Source organism: Anabrus simplex, chromosome 2 (assembly GCF_040414725.1).
Source record: "Anabrus simplex isolate iqAnaSimp1 chromosome 2, ASM4041472v1, whole genome shotgun sequence".
NCBI lineage: Eukaryota > Metazoa > Arthropoda > Insecta > Orthoptera > Tettigoniidae > Anabrus > Anabrus simplex.
In genome coordinates this window covers 39,433,645-39,448,424 of record NC_090266.1, presented here as the reverse complement: position 1 = coordinate 39,448,424, position 14,780 = coordinate 39,433,645, and positions in this window count along the sequence as shown.

Sequence of the window (14,780 nt, the reverse complement as noted above, 5' to 3'; positions counted from 1 at the left end):
CCGTCTAAAGCTATCAAGATTATAAAAAATATTACGAACAATTTTTGGATCACGCTATACCAGTATATTGGCACGCATTTTCTATAATTAAATGAGTAATGCATTTCATCTCTTGAACATTTTATTAGGAGACCCACTCCAACGGGGATTTTTGTGTGACAAAAGTATGTATCCTTCCGCCGAGAAGTAACTCCACCACGGCAGAACCCGCAATTCGCAACACCAGTTTTTCATAAGGGGTCGTGATGATGAGACTCATGTTGAGTATCGCTCTGTATTCGTAATTATTTAGAGTGAACAAAGTGTATTTGTCTATGTATATATACATAGTTAAGTCATAGAAACACCAAGTGCCAATAATAGTGTTTGTCAGAATATCAGGTAGCGAAAATGATGGAAAAACATATTGTATGAATTGATTTACGTATTGCCGACACGAGATTTTGAGTTGCGTAATAATTACTACTTAATTGTAATACGAGTTTGTTATGCTCACGAGTGACGGAATTTTGACATTCTAACATGCAAGGAGATTACTGCAATCTTGAGAACACTTTCCTTGTTCTGCTGTAGTAGTCAGATGGCAGGTAATCTGCACTTTCACCAGCGGGCTCTCTCAAGGCTAAACGCAACCCTCGCATCTTAAACTTTCCTTTTGTCAAGACCGCAGAGAAGGCCGCCAACACCAGGTACTTGACGGCGTGTGTATGAAACGAAGGGACGTCTAAGTCGAAGAATGTTATTAACAGTCTTTCATGGTTGAGCACGAGATAGGATGTGTATATTTTAAATGATTGGTGTTCTGATATCTTATACAAGAAGTACAGTGAAAATATCGTGTAACCGTCTTACTAATAAACGGTGTATAACTTTTATACAAGGTTTATACACCGTTTACGCGAAATTCGTTACTAATAAACCGTGTATAAGCCTCCTATGTATACATCTGTTACAGTTATTCACTGAATTGCTTATACAGTCCAGGACCCTTGTATAAGCGTTGTATAGCAGCGTGTAGCGGAAAAAAAGAAACGAGTGAGCAGTTTATTTTCGTGGTATTGTCGAGAGTAATATAATCGTTGTAAAATATTCGACTTATCCATTTAACATTGAACACACGTTGAAAGAATGACGATAACGTTGATGATCTTCACGATATTTTAAACATAGAAGACATACGGTACCGTACACCATTCAGAGGTTAGGGAAGCTAGACATCTTCGTCAAGTAAAACACTTTAAAGAGACGGAGTGACAATGAATAACTATAAAAGAAATGATGGTTGGGCGTATTTTTGTGTAAAAATGTGTTACAGCTTAATAGACCTTTGATATTGCGAGTTTAATATACACTATCTGCCCCTACAAAGATATTTCTTAATTGAGTAGGTACCTACCGTATACAATGGGACATATAACTCGAGATAAAAAGTGGCATAACTTGAAAACCATACGTAATATGATTTCCATACTTTGTAGTTGAATACGTAGAAATGTGATGTATAAATGCCTAATAGAAACTTTTTTGATCTAACCTTTCGTTTAGCTACAAAACAGGTTTTCCTTTCTCCTGAAAAGTAAGGATTTTGGAATGTGTACCCTTTTCAACTCGCCGATTCACTTACAATTGCTCACGTTTTCCGAACTACCCCAGTTAGGAGCTTTTGATATTTTCTTAAGCTTTTCCATTTCTTTTTTAGCGTCCATTACACAAGCAAGCTGAAGAAATGTTGATATCAATATAAGTCAATTTCCTGCTGTCTCACGGAATGACAATGAATAACTATAAAAGAAATTGTGGTTGGGCGTATGTTTGTGTATTAAGGTGTTACTGCTTAATAGACTTTAAATTGCGAGTTTATTATACATTATCTGCCTCTACAAAGATCTTAGATCTTTCTCAAATTTGAGTATAAAAAGGGACATATTCCTTGACATAAAAAATGGTATAACTTGAAAACCGTACGTAATATGATTTCCATACTTTGTAGTTGAATACGTAGAAATGTGATGTATAAATGCCTAATAGAAACTTTTTTGATCTAACCTTTTGTTTAACTACAAAACAGGTTTTCCTTTCTCCTGAAAAGTAAGGATTTTGGAATGTGTACCCTTTTCAACCCGCCGATTCAATTACAATTGCTTACGTTTTCCGTACTATCCCAGTTAGGAGCTATTGATCTTTTCTTAAGCCATTCCATTTTTTTTTTGGCGTTCATTACAGAAGCAAGCTGAAGAAATGTTGATATCAGTATAAGCGAATTTCCAGCTGTCTCACTTAGTGTTGCCACTGCCTTTTCGATATGCCGTGCTACTGTGCGACTTTCCGGAAAGTTTTGCTCGTAGATAACCAGCAGAAGCGATCATAGAGGCGGTGAACGTGCGAAATACGTCAGTGAACTGCAGGAAGAGATTCCTACTCCTTGGAACGAGTGTATACGTGCTGTGTAGTAATACAATGCGTATACCTCGTTTATTAGTAAGAAAAATGTAAAACGCTTATACAGGGTTTATTCACTGTATAACTAAACAAGAGTTAAACAACGGTATAAGGACTTTTTATTAGTAAGACCCTAAAAGTGTAAATCATCAAATATAATATTTTCTGTGTTAAATAATAAGTAGTGATTAAGCAATATGGATACATCCAGGAAAATGTAAAATAATAATAAGGGAAGTCGCACGGAAGACTAACTTCTTATGGCGGGGTTCTCTGACGGGTGGAGTAGTTGCTATATGTGAGTATTATTCTCATATTATTATGTTGAGTCAAAAACTTATATTTATTTTGATTTAGATATACCTACGCGAGTCGTAGATTTAGACACGAGGGCACAGTCAAATTGTGTAGGGTATTTTTGTTGTGTTAATATGATTGGATATAATAATTATTATTAATATTAATATTGCACTATTTAAAGTTATTTGTAATGATTTTTATGATTGTGTGAAGCATAACTTCACTTTAATGTGGTGTCGTAAACATAGCTATTTTGAGATATTTATAGGATCGTCGTTGGAAAATAATGTTTTTTATTAATTAATTTATTTATTTATTTATTTTATTTGTGTGATCGAGCATATCGAGTTAGGATTGTGGTAACTTGATTCAATATTGACCAGGAGTTATTTGAGTTACTATCATAATCTCAGTAAAGATTATAGTAATCGTTACTTTCTTGTAGTGGAATCTCAGTAAATAATTGGGTGATTATTATCACTATAAAATTTATAGCCTCGAGTAAGAACTATTTGTCATTGAAATGAAATGCGATGTTGAGTGACGATAGCGGTTAGAGATTTGTTGAGGTCCATATTCAACAGAATAGTGTGATATGTGATGGCATCCTCAAAGGATAATTCAGAGATTATACATTAGCTGTTGATTATAAAATGTAGAGAAATCAGCGATACAGATGATATCAATTGAATGCCGGCATTATGAAGCCGAAGTAACATAGTATTGAAAGGCAGATATGCTGATGAACCAATCGAAGATATTAAGTAGTTGAAAGGACCTGATGATGTATTTGTAGGCTAATTGTGACGCAACATCGAATATTGATACGTAAGACTTTATTGAATATTTAGATTGCTACTGAAATATAGTGTTTATACGTGGAACACCAAATTGATTTAATAAGATTGTTAGATTATTGCTTACCTTCAGGAACTACTTTTTGCGTGACACTACATATTATAATTATTATTATTATTATTATTATTATTATTATTATTATTATTATTATTATTATTATTATTATTATTATTATTATTAGTATAATTATTATTATATTATTATATTATTATTATTATTAAAATATTATTTTATATTTGGCATTTTTTGTGCTACGGTCCTTAGTGATGATATGAACCTCATTTCATGAGTTTATATAATGATTTTCACTGTGTATCAGGTTGAATAAACCACGAAAGTAATTGGTTTATGGTCGTGGTCAATGGTTGTTTCAGTGAGTTACTACTACCTGGACACTTAAATTAACCAATAATCAATTGAACTAAATGCGATAACCTGATATGATGATTTTCTTTGAGAAAGTTGTAGATGCGACTTTTAGTGAATATTTGTAAATTAGTCAGTGATAGTTAGTTGTTCAAATTTTTTTTGTTAACGTGTTAGGCTATATCATTTGTCTGATGTCTCTTGTTGTAAATAATACAGTACTTTTAGGATTCTTTAGTGGAAGAGTTATTTCTCTTTGGTTTATGTTAGATTCATTAAGGGTAGGGATCGGGTACAATATAAGGAAATGTTTTAGATTCTAATGCAACAACAACAACAACAAACAAACACCAGAATTTCACATGTTACTGAACTGGATGGTCTGAACTAGTATTTATATATTTCAAAATTGGATGTTGATGGAAAATGAATTATAATTACACCGTTCAGTAACTATTTGGCAAAGAAATTATTATTAATTTGAAAAAGTATTCTGTAGGCAGTTGACTTTTCTTTATTTTATACAGTGAGCAGTCTCTTTCTTTTGAATTGAAACATGTCATGGCAACTGTCATTAAAACAAGTGTTTAATAAAAGTATGTAAATGAGAGTAAATTATCACCACCAGTGGTGTGATCTATTGGAATGTGAATGTTCTGAATCTTAAATTTCATACACACAGTGGTAATGAATTGTAGTGGACACCAGTGGTTAATTATTATTATTATTATTATTATTATTATTATTATTATTATTATTATTATTATTATGTTATCACTATGATTTGCCTAGTATTTTAGGAGGCCTAATATGATGATGGAGGCATGTTATTAATCTTTTGAAGCGGTTAACTATGCATTTTTGGAATTAATTATAATTTTAATTAATTGGTATAATTTATAATTTTAATTAATTGGTATATTAACGTATTTAATTATTTTTATGTAACTTCTGAGAAATTTTATTATCGTTTTAATTGAGTTTGGTGGATGATTATTAGCACTTCTGATGCTTGAATTTGGTTAGCCACTGGAAAGTCATTTCGATAAAATTATTATTATTATTATTATTATTATTATTATTATTATTATTATTATTATTATTATTATTATTATTATTATTATTATTATTTATAATCATTATTAATATTACTGTCCACTTATTATTATTATTATTATTATTATTATTATTATTATTATTATTATGTTTATACATGGTTACTCTTACCATGTTACCATTCAAATATGTACATTTTCACAAGTATTTAATGAATTTAAGTAGCAGATTTTATAATTAATTATAAAAAATTACGATTTAATTAACAAATTATTTTTCTTAAGAGTTAATCAGTGATGTGGTAACATGTTTTATTTTATAAAAAATACTCTTGGATATTGTGACAACGTAACAGTAAAGGTTTGAGTCTAAATTTATATCACTATCACTAATCATGGATTATTTACATTTCTTCATTTTTCTTAATTAATGATTAATTATGATTAATAAAATTTATTTACAGTTTTCAAAATCAGTCTGTGTCATGATTTTTATTTAGTTAGATGACTATCCTTAGTGAGTTATACCTTATGCATCCCTAAATCGACTACAGGAACTGATCGCGACTGAGATGGATCTCACAGCTTCGGTAAGTATATTCTTTTCAGGGGCAGCTGTGGCAATAGTGATCTTCAAGTCAACACCGAAGCATCTCTAGAAGTGTGCAGTACATCATAAGATTATATCAAGAACATCTTCAGATTATATCAAGATAGGAACCTGCCATTCTATTTTAATACATTTCTTTTTCTTTTTCACGTAGAATTCAATTACCATAACCTTTCTTTCTCAAGTAGTTTATTAATGTATTTATTCAAAGTTAGGGTCGATGTTGGGTAGAGATTTTTTTCAGATATCTCACAAAAAAGGCATTAGTTTATCTTTGTTAGTTAATGGATGTCTAGTTTTGCAGTTTCCTTAGTTTTGTTCTTGAAGTATCGTTAATAATCAGAGTTAGATAATACGAATATCAATGTGCGTAGAGTTCCATTCTTTGTTATAACATAATGTCTTACAACTGATGATACAAGTTATTCCCTGACTGCAATTCTTTATGTATTGTGCATGCATGATGTTACTAGCAGCGGCTGCCGTTTTTTTTAGTGATTATGAGATCTCATATTTATCAGCAATAACGTGTTCTATCTTAAATCCCTAGATTATTATCTCGAGGTAACAACGTGTCTAAGTTTATTTATTTGCATAAAGTCATCATGTTTTATTGACCGCTCAGCCTTTATTAAAGGACTGTATGCTCAAGATGGAGGTGACTTTCGCAACGCAGCGGACCTAGTAGTTACAGCCTTCACCGCTCAAGTGTCAGACTCCAACTCTCATTGGCTAGTCCCTGGAAATTATCGAAACTTCAGCACTTAAGGGATACTGTTATTCATTTTTCCCTGATTCAACATTACCTGTCACATTAAAGAAGTTTCATTGGAGGTAAGTTGCCGTGTTTCTTATTTACTTACCTTAGTGCTAATTTGGATAATCGTGAGTCTTCATAATGACATCGCGTGCAGAGTAAGGGAAAAGCTAGAAAGTGAACTTTTTGTCGTAACCGACTTAATGGTGATATACCGGGCCAAGCTTAATTCAGTTTACTTCATTTCAATCTCAGTTACTCAAACCATATAATATTTTAAATTTGCATTTGTTTATCTAGTAGCGTTTAGAAATTAAGGTTTCGTTTCGCCAAGTTCCTCAGGAAGTTGACTTACCTGGTTCTTCCCCTGACACATCATGTGAGAATAGATATACACCCAATCAAGGATTCATTTATGCAGCTTGGAGGTGAGTAACTAGATCTTCAAACTTCCAGAAATAATTGTCAGCAACATCAAAGGCACGCCAATGAATTTCAAAACGCAGCTTTTTTCGGGTATTCTCAATCATATTATTGACAATTTTACAGTTGAACTTACTGAGCTGAATTGCATGGCGGTGGATGGCAGTGGTGTGGCACGCTTTTGACAACTATTTTCTTTTCACTGTTGCAAGAGGAGTACATCACGAAGCTGAATCAGCGGAGTTGCATCAAATGGAATTGTATGTGTTTCTTGAAACTGCGAACGGATTTTGCTGACGGCAAAGAAGCAAAGCAGTGCCGCATCCATACAGAACATGAAGGCTCTTGGAGGAGTGAAATGTGAAGGTTTCTACTGTCCGTGAGATTGATATTAACGCGCTGAGTGCCAGAGAGTATACCGGTGATTATCTTCAGATTCCCAGCTAGGCCGCGGCGGACATGTGTAAAAATGTATTATTATTATTATTATTATTATTATTATTATTATTATTATTATTATTATTATTATTATTATTATTATTATTATTACACCATAATCTGAAATATCCTGCTGACAGTATTCACTTACAGTATAGTGAAATAAAGTAAAGTTTAAACATAATTAACCAACAACAAGGACAGGAACAACACCAACAAAAGTACAACAAGCAATTCCATGGAAATAAAAATATTACAAGGAACTCTACCAGTTCAAAATTCTAAATCCAGCATCAGCATACACAATTTCACACACTACTTAAGTATGTCCGCTTTCAGAGGGTAAAATTTAAGTTTCAGCCCTCAGAGCAAAATTTGCATCCTTTTGGCGCCTAACGTGTTAAGTGAGATAGAGTTTAGCTCTATGACAGCTCGCCGTGGTCTCCTGGGTAACATTTCTGGTATAGGCTGGCTGAACTAAAGAGCAATACTGTAGAAACCTTGTTTCTGCGTTTGCCAACTTCCTGACGATGAATCGAAACCACGTCCTATCGGGCTTACCGAGCATGTCCTTACCACAGCCACTACTTTGCTGATGAAGTAAGTATTAATGAATAACCAGACGTCAGGAGAGGGACCATTGCCCTGCTCCTTGGTGAAGGGTCAGCATTCTCTTTTCCTCAGAGAAAGCACTGAGTTCGGTTCGCGGTCTGGTTGGAGATTTTAGCCTGGTTTCGGTACTTTTCTAGCTCGGGGGCTTCGTGGTTTTTATATTGTTAATACACATATTCAGGCAACGTATCACACTACCACTATCACCACCACAGAAACGTGCGATAGATTGGTGCCAGTAAGAGTATCCATTCGCAAAACAGAGCTTAATCTACATTAGTGCAAACCCCAGATAACTGGAAGAATCCAGGAAGAAAGGCAGATGTATTCAGTCAGCAGTATGTAAAGATTGTTGGTTACAAGGATTATGTCCAGATAGAGGAGGAGACCAATGCTAAAGAAGTATTAAAATGTACCTATGATAACAATGATATTTACAATAAGATACAAAAGTTGAAAACTAGAAAAGCGGCTGAAATTGATAAGATTTCTGGGGATATACTAAAGACAGTGGGTTGGGATATAGTACCATATCTGAAGTACTTATTTGATTAGTGTTTGGTTGAGGGAGCAGTACGAAATGAATGGAGAGTTGCTATAATAGCCCCTGTGTATAAAGGAAAGGGTGGTAGACATAAAGCCGACAATTACAGGCCAGTAAGTTTGACATGCGTTGCATGTAAGCTTTGGGAAGGCATTCCTTCTGGTTATATTAGACATGATTGCTAAATTAATAACTAGTTCGGTAGAAGGCAGTTCGGTTTTAGGAAAGGTTATTCCATCGAAGCTTAACTTGTAGGATTCCGGAAAGGTATAGTAGATATCTTGGATTCAGGAGGTCAAATGGACTGTATAGCGATTGATGTGTCTAAGGCATTTGATAGGGTGGATCATTGGGGACTACTAGCAAAAATGAGTGCAATTGGAATAGACAAAAGAGTGACGGAATGGGTGGCTATATTTCTAGAAAATAGATCTCAGAGAATTAGACTAGGCGAAGCTTTATCTCACCCTGTAATAATTAAGAAGGGAAATCCTCAAGGCAGTATTATTGGACCTTTATGTTTTCTTATATATATATATATATACAGGATAAGAGTAAAGAAGTGGAATCGGAGGTAAGGCTTTTTGCGCATGATGTTATTCTGTATAGAGTAATAAATAAGTTAAAAGATTGTGAGCAACTGCAACGTGTCCTCGATAATGTTATGAGATGGACGGCAGGCAATGGTATGTTGATAAACGGGGTTAAAAGTCATGTTGTGAGTTTCACAAATAGGAAAAATCCTCTCAGTTTTAATTACTGCGTTGATGGGATGAAAGTTCCTTTTGGGGATCATTGTTAGTACTTAGGTTTTAATATAAGGAAAGACCTTCATTGGGATAATCACATAAATAGGATTGTAAATAAAGGGTACAGATCTCTGCACATGGTTCTGAGGGTGTTTAGGGTTTGTATTAAGGATGTAAAGGAGAGGGCATATAAGTCTCTGGTAAGACCCCAGCTAGAGTATGGTTCCAGTGTATTGGACCCTCACCAGGATTACTTAATTCAAGAACTGGAAAAAATCCAAAGAAAAGCAGCTCGATTTGTTCTGGGTGATTTACGACAAAAGAGTAGCGTTACAAACATATTGCAAAGTTTGGGCTGGGAAGAACTGAGAGAAAGAAGACGAGCTGGTCGACTAAGTGGTATGCTTCGAGCTGACAGCGAATAGATGGCGTGGAATGTCATTAGTGGACGAATAAGTTTGAGTGACGTTTTTAAAAGTAGGAAAGATCACAATATGAAGATAAGGTTGGAATTCAAGAGGACAAATTGGGACTAATATTCATTTTTAGGAAGAGGTGTTAGGGATTGGAATAACACCACGGGAGATTTTCAGTAAATTTGCAATTTCTTTGAAATCATTTAAGAATAGTCTAGGAAAATAACAGATAGGGATTTTGCCACCTGGGCGACCTGCCCTAAATGAAGATCAGTATTGATTGATTGAAGAAGGAGAAGAATAAGGAGTTTGGGAAGAGACTATTATTCTGCGGATGTGCAGAATATTATTGTCCACTTCGCTGGATATTTAGCTTGTAACATATATGGTCCCAGATCGGATCATGTTTTGCTGCCAGAATGACCCACATACATATCCTGGTTAACATTATATAACACGAGAAAAGGAAAAAGAAGGTTACCTTCCAGGGATACAATGAGCTGTCTTATGAACATGTATAATTACTGCTGTGGCTATTAAAACTGGCATAAAGATTTTGCTTGCTGCTAAACTGTCCGAATTATTTAATACTATATCAATACCTTTCATGTATTTTGTAAACATACCTTGCACGTCACTGCAAAGTACCGAGTAAGTAGGTGATACTGTAAGATTGTTTTCGGGAGATGTTAGTTTCGAATTACACCGTCGGCAGCCCTGAAGGCGTTTTCCCGCGGTTTTCCATTTTAACGCCAGGCAAATGTTGGGGCAGTACCTTAATGCAGGCCATGGCCGCTACCTTCCCAATCCTTGCCTTCACCATCCTTCCGCCGCCTTTGATATTTTAGTGTGACGTGAAGCAAAAAAAAAGCAAAGAAGAATAAAATCTTCAAGTTGATTTTAGGGCCAGAATTCGTATTCGCAATAGTCAACCATAGATTTTTTGGAGGAGAATACTCAGCTCTCAACCGACCTTTCTAAATATCTCGGAGCTGACTAAAGTTCAGGAACTACTGCACCAACGTTTACTACATAGGGGAGAGGACGCATTTTATTACTGTGTTGAAGTATTTTGCTGTGGAACGCAAAGTATTTTTTGTAATTCCTGGAATATCCTAGTAATGAAAGTCATGTCAAAATACACTGAGAGAAACGCATAATTACAAAAATACTTTTGGGTAGTGGCAGTGAAGGCTGACTGGGTGGAGGGAACTAACCAATGAAGATGTGCAATCGCTGACAAAGTAAAGCTTAGTCACGTCTCTGGTCGTGTGCGTCTGGGTAACAGGACGCACCATTAACCTGGACTGAGTCCATACTTCCACTATTTTGTGACAAAAGGTACATCTGTTAACTCTCATTGCCGTGAACTGTCCTGTAATACTGACAAAATTGACAAAATTTAAATGTTATATCAAGAGAAGTATAGAAAGGGAAGTTAGTGAAGAAATAAAAAATGGTTAAATATCAGTTTACTATTGATTATACAATTGTGAACAGAATTTCATATTAGCTCAAAGTTTATTTCGGGAGTTACCGCTAAAACGTATCTATTCACCACGCATAACACATTTTGACATATGATGTAAAATACTTGACTTATTCCTTTTCATAGTAATACGCTTCTTTATTGCGAGACAATACAAATATACTAATACAAAATAACGCTCATGTGTGTTTGACTCCTCGCGATTACTCAACAAGGTTACTGTGAAGTATGCACGTATGAAAAATACCGCACCACTCTCTCCTCCCTGGTAAAAGGCAGGGAGGCGATTGTAATCAAATTAAGTACTACCTAGTTAAAAATTCATAACCTTCTTTGCCTCCATTCACTCTATGCTTGAACGGGGAGGAAAGAGGACTTCATTAAGATATGTTCCAGGTCTCATGTTCCTAAGTATTCAAACGGAAATAATTATAAATATTTGTACACTGCCGGCCAAAATTTTCCGGACAAAACATATGTACCTGCATGAATATGTTTAATGATTGTTTAATGACAGCATATATTACTGCAACCTAGTTTCGAAGGTTTTCGGACAACGGCGACAAGTTTATGTTCCACGTTCAGCATCGGAAAAATTCATCGCACTATATATCACCTACAGTGAAACATGGAGGGGCTCTGTGATGGTTTGGGGTTGTCTCACATTCAGTGGAGTTGGTAGACCGCACCAAATGCAAGGACCGATCCTCTCTCGTTATGCTCTTCTGTCTGGACAGCAACGTGGGTTCGTCCTCCACCAAGACACACGTCTCGCTATTGAATGACTTATCTGCAAAACAAAGAAAACTCTGCGAAATTGCTTTTAATGGAATGGCCCCTGCACATCCACGGACCTAAATCCAAATGAGCTGCTGTGGAAGGAGATGGATCGGCAAGTCCGAAAACGAATGTCCTTCTTCATCGGAAAAGCTGTGGGAGTTTTTTCAGAAAGCCCGGCAAAGTATATCTGCTTGTGTTAGAAAAAAATGCTTTTCTGAGAATGCCGAAGATAGCTAAAAGTGTACTTGAAGCAAAGTGGGGATTCTTTGATGAGAAGAATGTTTGAAGTGTTCTGGTGATCTGTGGGAATAAATGTATGCATTGTCCATTACTTGCTCAGATATAATGAAAAAGCCTAGCTTTATTGTAAAATATAAGTTGTATAATATATATTTGTCAATCTCTTGCATAATTATGGTGTTTCCTTTTAATATCCGTCCATTCTTTAAAAGTTCAATGCTTGTGTGGCGGCATTGTACATTTCTAAATATTTCAGTGGGATTTGATAGAATCTGATGATGCTTTTCCATGAACGAAACATGTCATTCTACTTTAATTGTTTCTTTCTTCAAGTATATTACTGTTACCACAAATTTTCTTTCTCAGGCAGTTTGCAAATTTATTACTCAAAATTAGTTCCGGCAGACAGAAGAACCTAACAATTAAAAATTATCTGAGTCAAAACTGAAGAGATATGGCTCCATGTATTCCAAACTCTAAATAATGTCACGTGTATGTAGGCGTGTGCACGACTCGTAGCGTCTATTCTATGAATTATTAACAAGCAATAACTGCTCTGCAATTTCACAAGCATACAATCACTCTTTTTAAATATATATAATTGTCCCCTTTTCGGGGTGCGCTCAGTCGGTGGAGCGAGAGTCCCACGGGGGGGAACGTTCGCAGGGCCGATTTTGCTATATGAGGACAGATCTCTAAAAATGTATTTTTGGCAGGGCATAGGTGATAGGAAAAAAATACAAAATATGGGCAAACCTTTCAACTCATTCCAATGAATATAAAAACTCATTTACAAAATGTGCTTTTTGCTTTCCTTAAATTACATTTGAGTATTTCTCATATTCATTACTATCAAATGCTTCTTCTGGTATCAATGTCGATTCAATATGACTGTAAAATCAAACAAATTAAACAGGCATTAGTGAAAAATGCGTATTACAGTTGATAATAAGGTATCCAAATCATATCCATTTGCCCATTCCACATCACCTTGCAATTGAGCATTCTATCCTTTTTAAGCAGTTCTCTTCACCAAATACAATCTCCTTTCAATCACATTGTTGTTAATTAATTTTATTTATTTATTAATTCAAATGTTATTTATTTGTTTATATAATTGAATTTGTTGAATAACTCACTCAATTCCTATTCCAATCTATGCTGATTGTTATTATTATTATTATTATTATTATTATTATTATTATTATTACTGTACATTTTTAAAAAAATTGTTAACTCAACAAGGATTTAAATATTTAGGGTTTACATAAGCTTCTTAATTACGCACATTTTTATATCCTAGCTTGGCCTCTCTTGTTCCTACTTAGTTATTGGTAAAAATTAACCCTATTCTCATCTTTACGTTACCTTTTAACCCTGCTGTGTGTTCTTTTAAATGGTTTACGAAAATTTCATTTTATTCATTCCAATAAATTACATAAGTACATACATTATCCTTAAAGACTGTTATGCCTTTCAGCGTTTAGTCTGCAAGCCTCTGTGAATTTACTAAACGTCGCCAGAATCCTCTATTTGCAACTGGTGCTGTGGATCCATTTAGTTCTATACCTCTTATATTTAAATCGTTAGAAACTGAGTATAACCATCGTCGTCTTGGCTCCCTCTACTTCTTTACCCTCCATAACAGAGTCCATTATACTCCTAGGTAACCTATCCTCCTCCATTCGCCTATCATGACCCCACCAGCGAAGCCGGTTTATGCGTACAGCTTCATCCATCGAGTTCATTCCCTGCTTAGCCTTTATCTCCTCATTCTGTGTACCCTCCTGCCATTGTTCCCACCTGTTTGTACCAGCAATCATTCTAGCTACTTTCATGTCTCTTACTTCTAACTTATGAATAAGATATCCTGAGTCCACCCAGCTTTCGCTCTCGTGAAGTGAATTTGGTCTGAAAACAGACCGATATGAAGATAATTTCGTCTGGAAGCTGACTTCCTTCTTATAGAATACTGTTGATCGCAACTGCAAACTCACTGCATTAGCTTTACAACACCTTGATTCAATCTCACTTAAAATATTACCATCCTGGGAGGACACACAACCTAAATACTTGAAATTATTGACCTGTTCTAGCTTTGTATCACCAATCCGACATTCAATTCTCTCGTATTTCTTACCTACTGACATCAATTTAGTCTTCGAAAGGCTAATTTTCATACCATACTCATTGCACCTATTTTCAAGTTCCAAGATATTACACTGCAGGCTTTCGGCATAGTCTGCCATTAAGACCAAGTCGTCAGCATAGGCCAAACTGCTTACTACATTTCCACCTAACTGAGTCCCTACCTGCCATTTTATACCTTTCAGCAGATGATCCATGTAAACTACGAACAGTAAAGCTGAAAGATTACAGCCTTGTCTAACCCCTGTAAGTACCCTAAACCAAGAACTTTCTTCTACCATCAATTCTCACTAAAGCCCAATTGTCAACATAAATGCCTTTGATTGATTTTAATAATCTACCTTTAATTCCATAGTCCCCCAGTATGGTGAACAATTTTTCCTTCGGTACCCTGTCATATGCTTTCGCTAGATCTACGAAACATAAACACAACTGCCTATTACTCTCATAGCATTTTTAATTTATCTGGCGTATGATGAAAATCTGATCCTGACAGCCTCTCTGTGGTCTTAAACCACACTGGTTTTTATCCAACTTCCTCCCAACTACTGATCGC